Source organism: Nycticebus coucang, chromosome 9 (genome assembly GCF_027406575.1).
Source record: "Nycticebus coucang isolate mNycCou1 chromosome 9, mNycCou1.pri, whole genome shotgun sequence".
In the NCBI taxonomy this organism is placed as follows: domain Eukaryota; kingdom Metazoa; phylum Chordata; class Mammalia; order Primates; family Lorisidae; genus Nycticebus; species Nycticebus coucang.
Window position 1 is genome coordinate 74,492,748 of NC_069788.1, and position 18,422 is coordinate 74,511,169.

Consider the following 18,422-nt stretch of genomic DNA (forward strand, 5'->3'; position numbering starts at 1 on the left):
GTGGCTCGTCCCAGTGCTGGAATCTGGTCATTTTATGCCTGATGTGGAATCCAGTGATTGCCTCTCCAGTTGGGCATGGTGTCTGCAAGAGGCTCCGTGTACACCTGAATGCCTTCCTGAGCAAATCCAAGATTGGGGAAACAAGACATTGTCCTTCACATTTAAATGACCATTGATTAATCATGGAGTTAAATACAAAATTGGCAAACTATTTTCAAGATTAAAGTAGGACTTCAAGGATTTTGAGGTTGTGGTGCCCCTTTCCAGGCACCACAGAGTTGTGACAACCCTCACCCAGGTACGTCCCCATTCAGGGCAAGGACGATAGAGTGTGGTGAGGGAAGTACTGGGCACAGATTTTGAGGGGGCATCATGCTCAAGATCATGCAGGCTTCTGGCCCAGCCCTGGCCCACCCTCCCCTCTCTCTCAGTATATTGGAGGGACTGGTATGAATGCTAACTCACCTCCTCCTGAAGATGCGGAAAGGTGAGCTCTGACCTGGACAGGAGCCCAGGGTGACCTCTGTGGAAGGTGAGGAGGAGTTAACTAGGACTGTGGATAGGACTGTGGAGAAGAATAGGCCAGGCCATATACGGCTCTGTGTCAGAGGAAAAGTGGCAAGCACGGTCTGAAAGAAGGCAAGCACCACCCTAGGGTGCTGGCAGAGCTAAGGATGGAGGGGTGGAGTAGCCAGCCACTTAGCCTGGAGCAGTGAGAAGCCATTGGAGCCTTTTCAATCCTCGGATGTGACTGAGCAGATTTAAATTTTGAAAAGATCAAAATCTTTTGATCAAATCTTTTTGATCCTATATCCCATGGAAATAGGATGAAAGTTAGATTGATTGCTGGGGACAGAGACAGTGGGGATGAACCTGATAGGAGGCTGTTGTGATTGTTGTAGTAAAGGGTGATTATAGCTAAGTTGAGAGATAATGGTGGCAGGATGGATAGATCTAAGAGCTGTTTAGGAGTGAAAATCAACGTGGCACACTGACAGTCCCAGAAGGGGTAAAGGAGAGGGAGGAATCTTTTCAGGTTTGAACTTGAGCTGCTGGGTAGAGGCAGTAGCAGTCACTGGGGCAAGGATCACCAGAGAGGAATAGAGAGAAGGCAAGATCATTAATTTCTTTCTGGGAAGGTTGAACTTAGCTTCTGTTCTTTCTGGCACCAAATGATGTCTTGAACACCAATTCTCTCATTCTCCAATGGCATGTCCAACAATTCAATTCTGACACTATTTACATGGACTTTGTGTCAAAATCCACAAGTTAAAGGCTCCGTCTCACAGACAACTTCCACTTCAGATGCTAGCTGCAAATGGGGTGCTAAGGGTACCCACATTTCTGCTCATCCAACTACAAATTCAGGGCTCCCACATACCCCCATTCAATAATGACTCACAGAACTCAGGAAAACACTTTACTCGAGTTTGCCAGTTTATTATAAAGGATAAACTCAAGGACAGCCAAACAGAAGACATATAAGGCAAAGTATGGGGACTGGGCTGGAGCTTGCAGGGCCTCTCTGGGCACACCAGCCTGGAAGCTCCAGCAATCTTGTTCAAAACCTCAGGAGCTCAAGCCCAGCCCCCTCCCTTTTGGAGAGGGGAATAGGGATGGGCCAAAAATTCCCAGTCCTCCAATCACTTGGTCTGTCTGGTACCAGCCCATCCTGAGGCTATCCCCAGAGCTCAGCCTCCTGCATCATTATCATAAACTCTGACGTGATCAAAAGGGGCTCTTCATAAATGACCACAGATTTTTGGTTTAACAAAACAACAATAACATAAGTAATAATAACTTTCTTCTCAGAAAATTCTAGGAGTTTTAGGAGCTCTGTTCCAGGAACTAGGGAGAAAGACCAAATGTATAGTTTTATTATTACTTAGTAGTAATAGAGCTGAGAGGAGGACTGAGCTTTGAGCAACTCTGATTATTTGATGTCAGGAGCACCTGCAAAGGGGAGGGAGGATGGGCAGCCAGAAGGGCGGGAGGGAATTGGAAAGAGTGTTCCTCAGAAGTCCAGGAAGGACTTCAGAAGCAGGAATGGTCAGTACCTACCTTGGGGCCCATGGGAACTTTGAAATCTGCTCCCTTGCCACCTGAAAAGTACAGAAATATTGAATGGCCCCTGCTCTGGCACACTGGTTGCAGAGATGATTTCTCTTCCTGAACTTTACCTGAGACAGGACCCAAATATCTTCTATTCTGGGATCCAAATCCCTGAAGTTAATAGTTAAATGATGCAACATGCAAAACAACTTTGAAATTTAGACCATGTTGTCTACCCTCTGAAATGTCTTCACTCCTACTTCAAATATTATGTGCCTCAGCAGCTAAAATATTTACTCCAGGCACACAGAGGCTCCTAGCTTTCCATTTGTTCTAGTCATCTTACTGCTGCCTAACAGAACCTCTCCAAACATTGTTGTTTTTAAAACTAAGAACAGCAGACAGTTATTTTCTTCATGAATCTGCAAGGTTGGGCAGGGCCCCCTCAGGGACAGCTTATCTCTTCTCTGTTTGCTGCCTGGGGCTGGGATGATCCTCTCACCAGGTCTGGGGCCCAGGCAGGGAAAAGTCAAACAATTGAGGTGAAGTCATTGGAAAGGAATTTTCCCCCTTGCATTGAAAGCAGAAATAGTGCTGGGCCCTTCCTAGGTGATATATCCAAGCAATATTAGAATCAAAGTCTGTGTTCTGATCCCATAGGTGGCATACTCAAACCCTTTGAAAGGATTCTAACACTGCCTTTTAAGCACAAACAATTGGCAGATCATCAGATATTTCAGATGGTTTACAGGCCACCCTTGTACAACCTGGGATAGTTCAACTGCTTCCTTGGTTACCCCACCCAGCACCAGAAATAATAAATAACACAAGTCTAAATTAACTTGGTCAGATAATAAAACCAAGCCTTATAGCTCCCAAAGCCATAGAGCAGGTCTTCTATATTAGATATTTCACAACCTATCTGTTCTTACAAACTGACAGGGGCACATGGAAAATGGGGGTTTGCGGATGCCAGTATGACCAATGACAGTTATTGTGAAACACACAGGACCTCGGGAATTGAAGATTCTATTCTGACTTCATTTGTGAACAACACTGGTCTTTTTATTTTATGTGGCAAGAAGGTGTGTATACAGAGTTATCAACTAAATGATTGAGATGATCTGGCACCTTCTCTCAGCTTGTGTTCTACCTCAAATGCTAGCCAAACCACAAACTTGGGCTCTTCATTCCTAAGGTAGTGCCATATAAACATACCAGATGAGATGGTATTGAACACCTAATTATGTCTCCATATACTCCAAGTACTTTTCAATGTTAGGAACTTTATTCCCAAGTTTTAAAATTTGTAGTTTGGAAAAGACAACCCTTTTTTTTTTTTTTTGGTAGAGACAGAGTCTCACTGTACCGCCCTTGGGTAGAGTGCCGTGGCGTCACACAGCTCACAGCAACCTCTAACTCTTGGGCTTACGCGATTCTCTTGCCTCAGCCTCCCGAGCAGCTGGGACTACAGGCACCCGCCACAACGCCTGGCTATTTTTTTGTTGCAGTTTGGCCGGGGCTGGGTTTGAACCCGCCACCCTCGGCATATGGGGCCGGTGCCCTACTCACTGAGCCACAGGCGCCTTAATCTTTCTGTGGTAATAAAACCAGAGTTTGATACCACTATGAAAACACTAGAAGCATTCCAATCAAAAATTAATAGTTCAGCCTCTGCTGTACTCTGAAATAGTCATGCCTTGGATACACTGACTGCCCAGCGAAGTGGAGTTTGTACAGCCATTGGCAAAAAATTCTGCTTCTGTGTGAATCAGAAAGTAGAAATAGTGTCAAATTTACACTTTTAAAAGGTGAAGTTAACACTATCAGATATCAACCACTTTATTCGATTGGCCTATTCCCAGGATTGGCAAACTAGTTTAATTGGATACGGGGAAGTATGTTTAAGTTTTTTCTGCTTACTTACTCTTGTTCCAATCTATGTCCTTCTTTCCTTTTGCCCACACTGCTTATCACTCAACTGCTGACCCAATTCTTTCACAACCACCAACTCAGCTTTTTTTTTTTTTTTTTTTTTTTGCAGTTTTTGGCCAGGGCTGAGTTCGAACCCACCACCTCTGGCATATGGGGCCAGTGCCCCACTCCTTTGAGCCACAGGCACCGCCCCAACTCAGCTTTTAATATGTGAAACTTCTTGTGAAGTTTCAGATAGCACAAATGAAGAGGTTCCAAACATACCATCCCAAGATAAAGCCACTTTGGCATATTGATATTTGGAGCTGAAAGTAAGTGAGAAAATGCTGGAAGAGCTCTTTAACATTCCCCATTCCTACCTAAAATCAGGGCACAAATAAGCTGTGAGAAAGATGCCCTCCTTGTACCAGGAAAAAAGACTATTCTTAATCACTAGAGATGAATCTATACAAACAAATCTACTAAAATAACCTTTATCGTTCATCAGTTTGGCTGGGAGAACGAGGACCAAAGACCCCATTCTTGGCAAAGGAAAGAACTCCCAGAAAAAGAGGAAAACTTAAAAGTAAGTTGAGTGAGTCGGAACAAAGAAAAGTCAGCTAGTTTACATTTAAACTAGCCATTGCTAGCAATCTTCTTGCCTTTTCTGAAATTCTAGACTGTTGGGGATACAGCTTACAAACACCCTGCTGGGTCTGTGAGCACTCTGAGGAGAATAATAGTCATAGAAGAGGCTATGACAATGTCCTAGAAAACATATATCTTCTAGGGTGTTTCCTACCCATTAAACAGGCAAAGCAGATGCCCATTGTGGAGATTTGTATTTGCCTGGGACAGAGAAGAAGGAAGTAGCTCAAGCTCTGAGATATGGGAAGAAGAGCTTATATCCCTTACCACAGAGGAAAATCCTCTGTGGTGGTGATGGGAGGAAAATGCATCCCTCCCACCGATCCCTCAGAGGAGATTAACACTGGTGGCATTTTACTCCACAGAGAACTAGCGGAGCTTAACACCTTTCTAGAAATCTGTGTGTGTGACCTCAGGCAGGAGGCTCTCCCAATACAAGGTTCAGATTTCAGATTATTGAAGGCTACCCTTAAGATTAATAATAGTAACAATAGGAGCAGATATGATCAATCTGAGAAACTGCTGACGTCTTTGTTCTAGTCCTCATCTTACCTTCTGGGCAAATAGACTTCAATAAAATCAGAGTGGAGCAAACACTCTGGGCTAGTGCCGGAATCCCACTACGGGCAATGAACCCCTCAGCTCCCACTTTTAATTCTACTCTATGTCTCTTGTCTTTCTTTACCATGGCTTCTAACTCTATATTTCTTCAATCAATCACTACCAGTTTCCACAGGTCTCAGCGGACACTGCTCTGGGGAAGGGGGACCTGACAAGTTTCCTCCATATATTTCCTAGTTACTTTCCCACACTTACTGACCCTAACTCACACCAGCTTTTTCTTTGTCTTGTCACATCTTCCCTGCTTATCATTCTTTTAAAAAATGGTTATGTAAGTTCTCAGGCCTACCCAGTTATCTGGGTCTTAGTTTCTTGCATAAGAAGGTCTTTGTGTACACATAAAAATCTTCATATTAAATAAAATTTATATGCTTTTTTCCCAGTAATCTGCATTTTGAGAGTATAATTCTCAGGCCCAGCCACAGAACCTAAGAGAGTAAAGGAAAAGCCTTTCCTCTCCTACACTGTATATAATAAGCCAAAGTATTTTTTAAATATTTAAGATTTCTTAATATTTTAATGGAGCAGAAGAATGTTTAGATATAATTCCCCTAACTCTTCTTTAGCTTTTTTAAGGGATTAGCTTGCTTAAGTGAAAGCCATAGTAATTTTTCTGGAGGCTTAACTGTAGCAGTGGAAACTTCCAAGAAAAATGCCTTATAACTTGAGGGGATCAAATTCTACAGCACCTTAGGTTCCATTTATCAGCACAACTGAAATATGGCAAAGGAATAAACTTGCAATGAATTTGAAAACAACCTTAACTATGCTTTCCTGTATCATATTTCTTCTAATAGAATTGAGGCAGTTTAAGGGCTCAAAATATAAAGCCAGGAAAGATTTAAACAATTTGCTTAACCAAAGCATTTCGCTAACCCAGAAGAGCCAAGACTAGAATCATATTTAATACAACACTTACCACTGACATAATTTCTTATCATTCTCACATAACACTATGAGATTATTGTTATTATATCAAATAATAGATCTTGAAGGTTTAGAGGGGTTAAATGAATTGTTCTAGTTTCCTAGGTAGTAACTACTGAGCTGGGATTTGAATTGAAGCATGTTTGGCACAGTGCTGAGCCCCATTGCTGCCTTCTCTGGAATTCCACTTAAGACAGGTCATATTGCTTTTGGTAAAAAAAAAAACCCAGACAGTCCTCCCCACCTTCCCACAACCAACAAGATGAGGAGTTAATTATAAAGATTTAAAAAGCTTAAACATTTTTTTATTCTTAATTTCTTTGGTTTCTCCATTTCAATGTGTTTTACTTATGTTTCTGATCAAAACTTCAACATTATTTGCATAATCTTTTCTCAGTGTAACTTGTTAGTAGGAGCTGACTGGCTTAAGGATCAAACCAAAAATTGTTCTCAAATTAACAGTCATAGAAAGTGTAAATTCTAAAGGGACCACTGGAATCTAGTTGATGTCCTATCTATTTACACTTCAAGTTGTTTTTTTTTTGGCCAGGGCTGGGTTTGAACCCGCCACCTCCAGCATATGGGACCAGTGCCCTACCCCTTTCAGCCACAGGCTCCACCCTACACTTCAAGTTTTAATTGGTTAGATTTTATTCTTATATGGTTGTTATGCTACTTTTAAGTCATTTCACTTATATTTCATACTCTGATTTGATTTTAGATGAATGAAAATACCAATCATGCCAACAAACATAACCACATACGAAAAACACATAAGTTCTTGATATATGGGACATGATCATAACTGATGAACAGAAAGAAACTTTTTTTTGCAGTTTTTTAGCCAGAGCTGGATTTGAACCAACCACCCCCAGCATGTGGGGCCAGCGCCCTACTCCTTGAGCCACAGGAGCTGTCTGAACAGAAACTTTAAGAGTCCAGGACTGATACCAATCTCCTTCTTCTGCACTGCCTCAGGGAATTCCCACCCCAGCCTCTTTCGGCTTGTGGGAGGGAGGCCCTTCATTTACGTTTTCAACCAAAAAATTAAAAGGTTAGGGAAATGACTAAGTTTGAAGTTTTTCTTTGAAGGGAGGCAGGCAAGGAACCCTCGTGTCTTATATTCTCACTATATGACAGACGTGTCATCTCTTCTGGTTCTTCTAGGAAACTTGTGAGGTGCGGAGCGGGCCTGCCCATCACGAATTTCCCCTTCCTCCCTTTTTTTTTTTTTTTTGTGAGACAGAGCCTCAAGCTGTCACCCTGGGTAGAGTGCTGTAGCATCACAGCTCATAGCAACCTCCAACTCCTGGGCTCAAGCGATTCTCCTGCCTCCACCTCCCAAGTAGCTGGGACTACAGGGGCCCACCACAATGCCTGGCTATTTTTTTTTTTGGTTGCAGCCGTCATTGTTCGGCGGGCCCAGCTGGATTCGAACCTGCCAGCTCAGGCGTATGTGGCTGGCGCCTTAGCGTCCTGAGCCATAGGCGCAGAGCCCCCTTCCTCCTTTTTAATGCGTGTCCCATCTCTTACCCACACAGCCCCTGTCTCAGGAGAAGCTGGGCTCAGTCTGGTCCAGAATGGCATCTGTCTGATCCGGGACTCTCCCCCCTGCCTATGACCTCCTGCAAGGAAGCTCCTGAGGAAAGTTTCCTATCTACAAAGACAGAGCAGAAGAATATGTGGTCTCACTTGCTCCACTGCACTTTGCCACCCAGAATAGTTGCAGCCACCTTGCTACCACCAGAGGTAAAGCAATGAGCATGAGAAATGGAAGGTCCTTAATGTGATCAAGTGATTCAGCCAATAACTCAATGCTTCCCAGTAACACAGCTGTTGGCATTTTTACCAGGATAATTCTTTGTTGTGATGGACCACTCCAAACATTCTAAGATCTTTAACAACCCTTAGCCCTACTCTCAAAATGCTGCTAGCAGCCCCAGAAATTGTGACAACCAAAAATTCTACACCTCTGTTCCCAAACACCACTCCTTGGGTGGTGGTATGACTGCTGCCCCATTGGGAACAAAGGAACTCTGACTCTGGGCCTCCTGTTATGCAAGATGGGTTAAACCCAATCCAGTGGAATTTCCTGCTGCTTACAGCCTAAAGCAGGCGTCCTCAAACTTTTTAAACAGGGGGCCAGTTCACTGTCCCTCAGACCATTGGAGGGCTGGACTATAGTTTAAAAAAAAAAAACTATGAGCAAATGCCTATGCGCACTGCACATATCTTATTTTGAAGTAAAAAAACAAAATGGAAACAAATACAATCACACGGCCTCATGTGGCCTGCGGGCCGCAGTTTGAGGATCCCTGGCCTAGAGTATCCTGACAAGAAGGTGTTATTATAATAATTTTGAAAGAAAACATAAGTTGAGCCTCAAAGAGATCAGGGAATGTGCCCGCCCAACGTTACCTATGAATTGGCAGCGGAGCCAGCATTTGGCTTAAGGTCTGACTCCATAGCTTGGCTATTTTCTCCCTGTCTACTTTCCCTTCAGTCATAGGGAAGTTACTCCCAACTTTACTATTCTAACTTTTCTCTTTCTTATCACCTTGCTCCAAAAGAACAAACCTGGTTAGTTCGTTCAGATGAAAAAACAAAAACATCAACAAACAAAATAGTTATGCGGGGCAAAAAATGTGTGTGTGTATAGACACATATAGGAAGCCAAAAATGTATACACCCTTTAAGAGAGGAAAAAACTATATTAAAATTGTAATACTGAATACATATCATTAATGTTTGTTATATTTTATATTGTATCTTTTATCTCTTGTAATTGCAGAAGTCTGTATAACTTCTTGTCATGCATGGCATACTTCTGGAGAGATCCATAAATCTGGTTAGCAGGGGTTGCTTCTGGGGAATGGGTGAAGGGACTCAGGGTGTGAGGTGGAAGGGAAACTTACTTTTCATTGTAGATCCTTTTATATTCTGTAAATTCTTTAAATTGTACTAGTATCTTTGAATTTTATAAAATAGTAAAATTCAAAAAGCAATTGTAAGTAAATTTTATGTTGTGTATATTTTACCACAATTTCAAATATAATAATAATTTTTTGTTTGTTTGTATTTTGCAGTTTATGGCTGGGGCTGGGTTTGAACACGCCACCTCTGGTATAGGGGTCAGTGCCCTACTCCTTTGAGCCACAGGTGCCACCCCTAATAACAATTTTTTTTAAAAGCAATGTAGCACTTAACATTGTTCTAGTTGGATCCATTATAACACTTGATTGGCTGCCTTTGGCCAGTCTTTTTTTCCTGTGCCCATTCTTTCTTCTCTTACAGTGTTGTTCCTGTTTACTCTTTTCTTTTCCAGATCACACTTGCTTGCCTCCAGTCCTTTAATACAACTCAGATGGAGGAATCCGACCCATTCCCTGCTCTGAGGCCAACAAGTTTAGTCCAAACTTCTCACCGTGATGTAATCTGACAGCACACGTTTTTCCATCCTTCTCTTCTCCATCCACCTTAAGAAGTCATTTTCTCCAGAGCTCTCCTAGGAACTCCCTGGGCTGATGTGAGCTCCAGACCCCCTGCTACAAATCTGAGAACCTGCACGTTTACCTGTTTTATACATTAGGATTCCCTAAGATTTATTTTGAGCAAAGAACTCTACAGCAAAACGGCAATATCATTATCATTACCACCACTGCCACTGCCGTCATTGTCACCATCATCACCATCACCACTACCACAACCATTAGCATCATTATCTCCATCGTCACCAGAACCATCATCATCACCATCATCTCACCATCATCATTATCACCACCACCACTGTTATCATCACCATTATATCACCACCACCACTACCATCATCATCATATTTAAAAACCTTTTCAAATCACTTCCTTTAAAAGTACTTGTACTTTTCTCAAAGCCTGGAATATTCTTCCCCCCACCTCCAGTTATTGAAATTACCCAGTCATCAAGGCAATTTACAAATTTTACCTCCTTTTGTGCCATTTTTCTGGATCAACCTAGTCATTAATAATGGCTTTCACTTTGAAGCCAATTTATGGGGAAATTATTAAAGCTTAAGTGTTCTTTGACCACTTCCAATGTATTTACATAATCAGGCTTTTACAAAATTTGCAACTGTAAGGGTTTTCACTGTAATCAGTGAAGGCCACTAGTGTGAGGCGGTGTTGAAGTGGCCAGTGGCATTTGGGGATCCAGATGAGGGCAGGTGAATCAGACACAGAAGGGCAAGCAAGTTTAATGGGCTATATGCAGTCACTTGTGTGACATTGTTAGATGTTGGAATGGTGTCAGGTTGGCTTCCAGGGTGCTCCCATGGCCCACTGTGCCCACTCAGCCAGTGGTGTGGCAGAAAGGTACAAGCCCAGATTCCACAGCAGCACATGAAGGTGTCTTGTGACAGCTTCCATGGCTCCAAAGGATGCCCCCCTCCTGAGGGTAGACTCCTTTCTGTTCAACAGTGATGCAATCGCACTTCTGTGTAAGCTCTCTTGCTAATGCTCTCTCTTGCTGACACTCAGATGAAGCCAGCTGTGAGATGCTTTATTGAGAGGTTCACATGCAAAGTCACATTTTTTTTATGGTGATCACATCATAGAATATATCAGATACCTATGTTTGTGGGCATAGACCTATACTACATTTTTTGCAACTGATAAATGAAGGAAATATGATGAGGATTTTCAAAAATTTTCCTACAATACTATAGAGGAAAATGTATTCTAGAGACGTATCATACAATTAATCAAAAAGTTATGTTTTATGAAAGTGTGATGTTTGTGGTATCCATCACTCTTAAATTTTAAACCTTATTGTTATTTATTTTCTCATTCTAAATAAATATTTATTTTCTTACCTAATCTTTACTTGTAATTTTATAAAGTTTTTCTTTCTTGTTTTTTCTTTTTGGAGACAGTCTCACTTTGTCACCCTCGGTAGAGTGCTGTGACATCATAGCTCACAGAAATCTCAAACTCTTGGGCTCAAGCAATTCTCTTGCTTCAAGCGATTCTCCTGAGTAGCTGGGACTACAGGCACCTGCCACAATGCCTGGCTATTTTTTTAAGAGATGGGGTCTCACACCTGCTCAGGCTGGTCTCGAATCTGTGAGCTCTGGCAATCCCTCTACCTCAGCCTCCCAGAGTGCTAGGATTACAGGCATGAACCACCTCGCCCGGCTAAAGTTTTTCTTAAAGAAGACTTCTCCCACCTCTGTCTCTTTCACCACAATTATAAAAATTACAGCCTCTACATAATCTGGATCTGTCTTTAGAAAAAAAAACTGATTATATCTCTATCTAAAACTTCGATGTTTTGCTACTTATGGATTTTTGCATTAATTTTTATTTCAAAAATGTTGAATTAAGATGTTATTTCTCTTGATTTTTTAGTTTTCTTGTCCCTCCTTAAATTTGGAACCTGAGGTAAGTGTCTCCTTCACCTCTCCTGAGTCTTCAAGCTCTGCTTGTTGAGGTGGTTGAAAAGTAACCTGACATCCATATCCTTCCTTAGCAGCCAGCCCTTATGTTAAGGTTTAACATAGTTTTAAAAAATTAAATATATATGTATATATTATTGCATATGCCTTATATGCACTGAGTGTCATTGAAAAGATATCCAAAAAACTAGGAATAGAATTTGTCAGGGAGGAAAAATGGAATGACAGGGGAGGAAGCTTGCCTTAGAGACTTGCCTTAGAAAATGTATTTTTTAAGTTTTAAGAGAAAATTTAAGATAAATACATTGTTTCTTTATTACAAAGAGTAGATTTCTCAAATTTATTGCATGACTCTCCCTTTTTGTGCTTTCCCCTATACTTATATGGTATGGGAAAATTAGAAAATACAGACAAAGTAGGAATAGGAAGATGAAAGATTCATACTCCCCTGGTGGTGCCTGTGGCTCAATGGGTACAGCGCCGGCCCCATATACCCAGGGTGGCAGGTTCAAACCCAGCCCCGGCCAAACTGCAACAAAAAAATAGCCGGGCATTGTAGTCAGCGCCTATAGTCCCAGCTACTCGGAAGGCTAAGGCCAGAGAATTGCCTAAGCCTAGGAGTTGGAGGTTGTTGTGAGCTGTGACGCCATGGCACTCTACCAAGGGCGACAAAGTAAGACTCTATCTCTAAAAAAAAAAAAAGATTCTTACTCCCCATCTAGCAAATAATCCTATTAGCCAATATCTTAATGTTTGTCTTTTTCTATCTATCCCATTTGCACTCCTGCAAACCCATTGTATTTAGTGTCTCCGGCACGTTCCTTACCATTGCTGGCCTGGCTGGTCCTGACTTTCTTCCAAATCTTACCTCCACTTATTATAATCAGCTGGGAGAATAGGGGCTGTGACCCATCAGTTTTGTAACTCTCCCTGAGTGTGGTATTGGAGGTATAGTCTTAACTAAAGACCCCAGGGGACAGAATACCTGAGTTTAAACCCCAGCGCCATCATTTCTGCAAGTTACATAACCTCTGTAAGCTCCTCTGTAACCTCCTCTGTAAAATAAGATAATGTTAGTGACTAGTTCCTAGGGTCACTGTGAACATTAAAACAGAAAAATTCATGCAAATTGCAAAGCTCAGAGCCCAACATGTGTTGGCGCACAGTGTTGCTTGCTCTTATTACCTATTAGCATCATGCCTTCATTCATTAATTGACCGCGTTTATTGCATGCCCCCTGTGTGACAGCTTCTAGGTGCTGAGGACACAGCCATCAATAAAACAGACACAAATCCCTGCCTTCTGGGAGCTCATGTTCTAGTGTCTGCGAGTAGGAGACAAACAATATACAGTAAAATAAACACAAAACACATGGTATAGCTGGTAAGGATATATGTTGTGGAAAACAGAGAGCTCTGCACCTTGTAAGAACTCATTGGATGTATTGATTTGTTGTCCTCACTAGCCTCCCTCCCCCACTCTCTGTCTCAAGGTCCCTGCTCCAGTGTGATTAAATAATGTCCACATGGTCTAAACTCCAGAGATCAGCTGTGTGGACAGCATGCAACAGGCTTTGGGCGTATGACAGGAACACAACCCAGAGACCACGGGATGTTTGAATCTATGACGTCAGAAGACAGCGGCAGGTGTTTTGACGTGAGTTTTCTCCGGGATGATCACAGCACTGTACTCTTGTGTTTGCACTCACCCGTGATCGATAGTCGTGGCACTGTGAAGTCAGGATGGTAAACAGTGGCTCTGGGCTTCTAAGCGGGGGCAGGTGCGAGGTGGGCGGGGGGTGTTTACCATCCCAGTCCAGTCTCCGTCCTGAGTGCGTCTGCCCCGGGGCTGCTGCTGCAGGAAGTTTCTACCCTGCTCACCTTTACTCTACTCCCGGTGAACAAGGTCTGACGTCTTGTTTCAAAACAGATCATAACCTCAACTTTGACCCCACGCGGTGTGTGGGTGAGGAGGCGACAGAATTGTAAGGCAAATCTCTGCTTGTAAATAAACAGACACCGGCTACATTGGGTCAACGCTCATGAGCCTGAGCCTAAAATAAACCACAATGCGGCAAGTACGACATCTTTTTAAAGGAAAAATAAAACTTACAGCCACTTTTCCATACATAAGCATATGCTTTCCATAACACATTTAAGCGTTGTGATAAATGTAGGGTGCTCTTGTGAGAAGATTTTAAATATGTGGAAGCTAATTTATTCCTGCAATCTTCTCATACCCAAGCCCTAACAGATTAGTTCTCACAAAATTTAAATCTTCACACTGTATATTAATATTTAGTCATTTTTTAAAAACTATTATGTTAGTTAAGAGTCCTCACCACAGATTGCTTGCTACAGCCTGACATGGGATTTATTTTAATACTGCTTACTTTGTGTGTATTAGTAAAGCTTAAAATGAATAAGATTTGTAATTTTTCCCTTTTCCAAACAAAAAGTTTTTCAGAAAAGCTGCAAAACAAATCCATAAATTTCGCTATATGCTGGTCAGTTTGCAAAACGGCCCCCAGTGAGCCTTCCTTCCTTGTGTTTCCACCCCCCCATGACCTATGTGACCAGCAGATTACAGAATGTGTCCCTTCCAAGGTTAAGTCATAAGAGACACAGAGGATTCCCCTCAGCTCTCTCTTGCTTTGGAGAAGCCAGCTGCCCTGTGAGCACCCGGGAGCAGCCCTGTAGTACAACCAGCATTGACTTACTAGTCATGTGAGTTAACCTCCTTGGAAGTAGATCTAAGCCTTCAGGTGACTGTAGCCCTGGCTAACATCTTCACTGCAACCTAATGAGAGACCAAAGAAAAGCCACCCTACTAAATCACTCTCAAATTCCTAACCCTTAGGAACTGTAAAATTGCAAATGTATACTGTTATTTAGCTAAAGACACTGAGTTTGAGGTAATTTGTCACACAGCAATAGATAATAATAAATTCTATGTGCATAATAATGAATTCTATGTGCATAAATATATGTGCTGAGGAAAGGTCTAGAAAGATGCACACAGGGAAGGTGATGAATTTGGAGGAGGTAGACTAGAAACAAAGAAATTAATAAGTTGATCTATATTACTATGCTTTTTCTTCCAGGCGCATATAGGTATGTTTCAATGCTCTAAGTAAAAATAAATTTTAGCCCCAAACTTGGAAGCAACCAAAATGTCCTTTAGTAGGTAAATGGGGGGACAAAATTATGGTACATCCAGACAATAGAATATTATCCAACAAAAAAAAGAAATGAACTATCAAGACCCAAAAAGTCATGTGTAAAAGAAGCCAGTCTGAAAGTGCTACATACCATATGATCCCAACTAACTGTATGATGTTCTGGAAAAGGCAAAACTATGGAAACAGCTGCCAAGATCAGTGGTTGCCAGGGGTTGGGGAGGAGGGAAGGATCAAGAGGTCAAGCACAGGGGATGTTAGAACAGTGAGGTTACTCTGATGGTACTGTAATGGTGGACACATGATTTTTATTTATTAAAACCCATGGAATGTGCAACACCAAGACTAACCCTTAATGTGAACTATGGACTTTAGTTAAAAATAATGTATCAGCCAGGTGTGGTGGCCTGCACCTATATCCCAGCTACTCTACTCTAGAGGCTGAGGCAGAACGATTGCTTGAGACCAGAATGACACACAGTGTATCAAGAGGCAATGTCCACAAATGCAGTGAGCTATGCTCATGTCTGTGAATAGTCACTACACTCTAGCCTGGGTGACATAGTGAAACCATGCCTCTAAAAAAAACCCCAAACCCGAAACAAAAACAAATCTCAATTCACACAATGGAGGTGAGTGAAAAAAAAAATTAATAAAGTATCAAGAGTGGATTTTCAATGTTCCCAACACAAATGATAAATGTTTTATCTAATTATTCTATTTGATCATTACACATTGTATGCATGTATTGAAATATCATTCATACCCCATAATATATATAATATTGTGTCAATTAAAAATAATAATACAGGGCAGCACCTGTGGCTCAGTGAATACGGTACTGGCCCCATATACGGAGGGTGGCGAGTTCAAACCTGGCCCTGGCCAAACGGCAACAAAAAAATAGCCGGTGTTGTGGCAGGTGCCTGTAGTCCCAGCTACTCGGGAGGCTGAGGCAAGAGAATCGCCTAAGCCCAAGAGCTGGAGGTTGCTGTGAGCTGTGACACCATAGCACTCTACCAAGGGTGACAAACTAAGACTCTGTCTCCCAAAATAATAATAATAATGATAATATAAGCAAAAGAATTAACTTTGAAAAAGATAAGATGAGAATAATATATCAATGCTGTCTCATCAATTGTCACAAGCGTACCACATTAATGCAAAATGTTATGTTGTGCCCAGATCGCAGGGTACTCCTCATAAATCACCCGAAGACCAAGTCCAATGCAAAAGCAAGAGGTAGTTTATTCACAAGCTCGGGCTTGGGCTTCTCCGTTTCTGACACAGCAGGAGAGCAGAGAAGCCCCGACCCAATGTTTGATCTGGGCTGATTAGCCTGGGAAAGGATTTACTATGACTGGGGCCGAGGGTGGGTGCTGCTGGGGGCAGACACACTGGAGCCGGGGGTGGGGGAGGAAGCAGGTTGCCTATCGCCTTTGGTATGCAGCTGCAAATTGAAGGCTGTGGGGCAAAGTGGGGTCAGTGAAGGCTATGAGACAAAATGGAGTTAGTTTTAACAAAATGGAGTTAGCTTGGTCCTTTCAGTTACTAGGGGAAACAGTTGGGGTGGGCATGCAGAGGGGCATATAGGAACTCTGAACTTTCCACTCAGTTTTTCTGTAAATCTAAAACTGCTCTAAAAAGTAAAATTTATTAAAATTATTTTTAAAATAAATGTCTTTCTTCTTTTTTTTTTTTCTTTTGAGGCAGAGTTTCACTTTGTCTCCCTGAAAATAAAATAAATTTTAAGAGATGAAAAGGCCAGGCTCAGTGCTCACGCCTATAATCCTAGCACCCACCTAGGTCAAGGTGGGTTGATTGCCCTGAGCTCACAGGTTCCAGACCAGCCTCAGCAAGTCTGAGTCTCCATATGTAAAAATAGCCAGGTGTTGTGGCGGGTACCTGTAGTCCCTGCTACTTGGGAGGCTGAGGCAAGAAAATCACTTGAGCCCAAGAGTTTGAGGTTGCTGTGAGCTATGACTCCAGAGCACTTTAGCAAGGGTAACAAAGTGAGACTCTGTCTCAAAAACAAAAAAAAGATGAACAAAAATAACTATATAAACAATATATCACATCTAATTTTCCAGGGAATCAAGTCAGGACTTGTTGGGACAGCAACTTTTCTGAGCAAGGTGGGAAAGCTGATCCTTTGTCACCCTTATTTCTGCCAATTCTTTTCTTTTAGTTAGCAAATGATGTAAAAGTTCCAAAACCTTGACTTTGGAATGAAGAATAGTCTAAATATATATTAAATATATGACTTTAAGGCGTATATTGCTAAAACATGCCTCCCAAAGCCAAACAGAGATTGATAATGGACTCCCACAAAGTTCCAGGAGGTTCTGGGGGGCTCAACAGATCTGAAGGAACATGGCCATGAACTTCACCACCTAGCTTCACATCACCAGAGAGGCAGCTCCTGCTGGAGCCACAGTCCCTGGCCCAGCAAGCTATGTTCCTGCACTCAGAAGCAAAGTGTGACCAGCCAGTTCTTGTGACCAGCCAGTTCCCCTGACCAGCCAATTCCCAGCACCAGGAAATGCCCACTTTCTGGGTTCAGTTACCAATATGCTGGTGTGAATGTTGTAATTATTTGCCACCTGTAAGAAAGACTCGGACCCCACTTCAGGTATAAATCAGATGGTGATTTATTATACCTGCGCATGGGGGCTGCCACCCAAAGGGCCAACGGCCCGAAATGGGGGGCAGGTTGACTTTCATACCATTTTGTTGCCATGCAAGCAAGCAGAAACAAAAGCAAAAAACGTGGCTGTTAGCTGGGGCAGGGTTACAGTGTTGGCTCAGAGGGGCTACAGTGTAGCGGTTGGCACAAGGGCAGGGTTACAGCGAGTCAGGGGGTTCAGCTGGCATGGGGACAAACTTGGCCTGGGAAACTAAGTTTGAATAAGCTTTTCACCATTGTTTTACCTATGGCTAGGGAGTTGGGGTAACTGGGAGAACTTCCCTGTTCTATGGGGGTAAGCTTTCCCTGTCGCTAGGAGTTCTTGGGAACTCAGGGAACTTCCTTGTTCTATTCTGAAACCTGTTTGAGGAATTAACCCAAGTGGGGGGGGTGTTTGAGACGTGTGGGGACTCAGGCTGAGACAGTTGCGGGCCTTTAGGGGTCCTTGCCGGGTCAGTTACCACATGAACAGAGAGATGAAGAAGCATTCATTGCTCAGGGTCTGGGAAGGTGGGACTGCCTGAAAGTGTGACCTCCCATCACTGGAAGAGTATCAGGGCAGGGGTCACTGGAAGCTTGAGTGGGGCAGCCTGGCAGTGATGAAGGGATGAGTCTCATCAGGGACGATCACTCCCTCATCGTGGTCCACAGTGGTGCCCAACATGAGATCTGTCTGGGGGAGGAAACTGCATACTCCCTCATTGAGCAAATATGGATATAGGCCAGGGTCTGTGCTGGGGAGACAGAGGTGAACAGAGCTTACTACCCAGTGGGGTTCAAACCGTGTCCAAACAATAACCCACACAAGTGTGTAAAATAACATCCAATAGTGATGGCTGCCATGAAGAAAATAAAGCAAGGGAAAGCGACAGGAGGGTGGGTTGAAGGGAAGTGCTGTGTTTCAGTGGGTGGCCAGGGAAGGCCTGGGCTGGAAACAGGAGATGAACTAGTGTGCCTTCTAGGGACCT